At 36.4% G+C, this 3,343-nt stretch overlaps 1 non-coding gene across 1 annotated transcript; it reads right to left on the bottom strand.

Annotated features, from left to right (window-relative positions):
- Positions 1 to 2,868: 2,868 nt before the first annotated feature.
- Positions 2,869 to 2,975, bottom strand: LOC145543877 (U6 spliceosomal RNA). Its single transcript, XR_014081123.1, has one exon. It is a non-coding gene; the product is annotated as a U6 spliceosomal RNA (small nuclear RNA).
- Between the last annotated feature and the right edge of the window lie 368 nt (positions 2,976 to 3,343).

Here is a 3,343-nt window from a genome sequence, read left to right on the forward strand (position 1 = left end):
TTATCAGTTCAATTTGAAGAATTTGTGTTGGACTCTGAGAATCTGTTTATTTTAACATTAAATCCAGATAATGCTTATTTTTTGACACCCTTAGACTACTGCATCTTTGTACTATTTTAATGAATAAAAATATCTGGAAAACTTGCAGGTCTTTTTGGTCAAAATCACTCCTTTTCCTTTAAGATATCTTCTTTCCTTTCCAGATTATCTCTCACCACTAATCTGTTTTTTAAGAATTAGTTATGTTGGACTGCCTACACGATCCCTTTTCTTTTGCCCACGCTGTTCCTGCACTTCAAATCCTGCTGCCTGTGAGTTTCCTTCAGTTGGCTGACCACACTTATCTGAGACTTAAATTTACTGTCTTACTGGAATCATTCCTTCACATCCTATGACTGAGATGTCTCCACCTGTTCTACTCAAAACCACCTGTGCCTACCACGCTGCTGCTGCTGCTAAGTCACTTCAGTCATGTCCAACTCTGTGCGACCCCAGAGATGGCACCCACCAGGCTCCCCCATCCCTGGGATTCTCCAGGCAAGAACACTGGAGTGGATTGCCATTTACTTCTCCAATGCATGAAACTGAAAAGTGAAAGTGAAGTCTCTCAGTCGTGTCTGATCCTAGCGACCCCATGGACTGCAGCCTACCAGGCTCCTCCGTCCATGGGATTTTCCAGGCAAGAGTACTGGAGTGGGTTGCCATTGCCTTCTCCGTGCCTACCATAATGCTCAGCATTTTTCATTGTACTCTTTACCTTTACATCTCCTCATCTAGAAGATAGATTCTTGTGCCCAGGCACACAATGAGTTACTCTCTGTGTTCCCAGACTAGCCTAAATCTAACTTACAATGAATGTCTAATAATGTTTATTAAAGAAATGAGAAGTACAAGTTGTTTAAATTCTATCTTCATAATTTTAATCTCTAAACAAGCATCTCTTAAAAGGAATAAGTCTTTTTTATTTTCTTCTTGGTATGTGTTCCATCTACATGAACAACTGTTATGGCTAGTTTTATATTATCAGCAAGTGGTTATTAACACAAAAATTTGATTAGTTTTAAAAATTATAAAGTAATGTATATGTGCAAATAGTATAAGGATGTGTAAATTAAACATGAGCTTTCTTACCATCTCTAGTTCATGATAGATAACCATTGTTACTAGTTTCTTATTTGTATTTCTAGAAATAAAGCATATATGTGCATGCATGCTAAGTCCCTCCAGTTATGTCCAACTCTTTGTGACCCTAAGGACCGTAGCCTGCTAGGCTCCTCCATCCATGAGATTCTCCGAGCAAGAATACTAGAGTGTGTTGCCATGCCATCCTCCAGGGGAACTTCCCAACTCAGGAATCAAACCCACTTCTCTTACATCTCCTAAACTGGAAGATGGGTTCTTTAGCACTAGCTCCAGCTGGGAAGCCCAAAGCATATATCTATATCTATATATATAAATATACATATTCACATAAGCACAAGAACACAGACATCCACACATAAATATTTGTCTTTTGTATACTTTTATATAAACAGAATACTATGTTTATATATTGAAAAAAATTCATATTAAATTATATAAATCTACTTCATTATTTTTATTGGCTTTATATTATTCTATTTAATATGTGTATCAAGATATAGTTAATCCCCTCCTACTGGGTAGTTGTGTTTGTTTTAATTTTTTCCCCTTATAAATAATACTCCAGTGAATATTCTTGCATACAATTCTTTGTGCAATGAAGAATTTTCTGATTAAAGTAATATGATTTTGGATACATATTTTTGAATTAATCAAGAAAGATTGTTACAATTCATACTTCTATCAAGAAGAGAATGTCTGTTTCTCCACATGCTCACTAATTTTGTGTTTTTCAATTTATATTATGGTGATCTCATGTGTTTTAATTAGCATTAATTTACATACACATGAAGAGTACTATTTTGCATATGGTTAAGAATTTGTATTTCTGAAAGACATTGGTTCTTTATCTTTGTCTGTCTTAGATACTAGTATATGTCCAGTTTTCTCTGCTTTAAAGTTCTCCAAAGTTTGTTGTTTCATCTTTTGATCTCTGGTTGTCTGTTCATTTTCAAAACTCTAGTTTCCTTACTTTATTTGAAATATAAAATTATGTTTTATATAAGGTCAGTTTTCCAGTATTGCCATTATATTCACTTCATTAGAAAGGATTTGACACTGATACAGACTTAGTTTTCTTTTTTTACTCAATTCAGTCACTCAGTTGTGTTCAGCTCTTTGCAACCCCGTGGACTGCAGCACTCCAGGCCTCCCTGTCCATCACCAACTCCCAGAGCTTGCTCAAACTCATGTTCCTCAGTGATGCCATCCAACCATCTCATCCTCTGTCGTCCCCTTCTCTTCCTGCCTTCAATCTTCCCCAGCATCAGGGTCTTTTCAAATGAGTCAGTTCTTTGAATCAGGTGGCCAGAGTATTGGAGTTTCAGCTTCAGCATCAGTCCTTCCAATGAATATTCAGGACTGATTTCCTTTAAGATGGACTGGTTGGATCTCCCTGCTGTTCAAGGGACTCTCAAGAGTCTTTTCCAACATCACAGTTCAAAAGCATCAATTCTTCGGCGCTCAGCTTTCGTTATAGTCCACCTCTCATATCCATACATGACTATGGAAAAACCATAGCTTTGACTAGTCGGACCTTTGTTGGCAAACTAATGTCTCTGCTTTTTAAATGAAATTTGAATGGAAAATATCTTCTATGGGTTTTGATTTCCAGTACCTACCTACATAGAATTAATAATACTTCCAAAATTACAGAAATTACAGAAAAGAAAAAACCTTCCAAAGTTAGAAACTGTCTAAATTTGAGGTATAAAATGAATATTCATTAAAAATATGGAATACTTCCCAAATTTTGGAGTCATCCTTGCACAGGGGCCATGCTAATCTTCTTTGTATAGATCCAATTTTATCATATGTGCTGCTGAAGTGAGCACTAGACTTAATTTTTCTAATTATATATTTGTTTATACTGGTATGATTTGTGTGTGTATGTGAGCAAGTATATGCATGCTCTAGTATTTAATTTAACTTGTATTACTACTGCATAAGTGCTTTACTTGTTCTGGAGTTGCACTTGATGAAAAGCACTAAAATAATCTGTATTATAAGTTTTGTGTATACTCTGAGACTTCAGAATATTTCATCTGCTACTGCTGCTGCTAAGTTGCTTCAGTCATGTCCGATTCTGTGCGACCCCATAGATGGCAGCCCACCAGGCTCCGCCATCCATGGGATTTTCCAGGCAAGAGCACAGGAGTGGGTTGCCATTGCCTTCTCCAAAGTGATGAACTAGAAATAATTT

The sequence above is a fragment of the Giraffa tippelskirchi genome, chromosome 3, assembly GCF_054371585.1.
Source record: "Giraffa tippelskirchi isolate mGirTip1 chromosome 3, T2T-mGirTip1v1.2.pri, whole genome shotgun sequence".
NCBI lineage: Eukaryota > Metazoa > Chordata > Mammalia > Artiodactyla > Giraffidae > Giraffa > Giraffa tippelskirchi.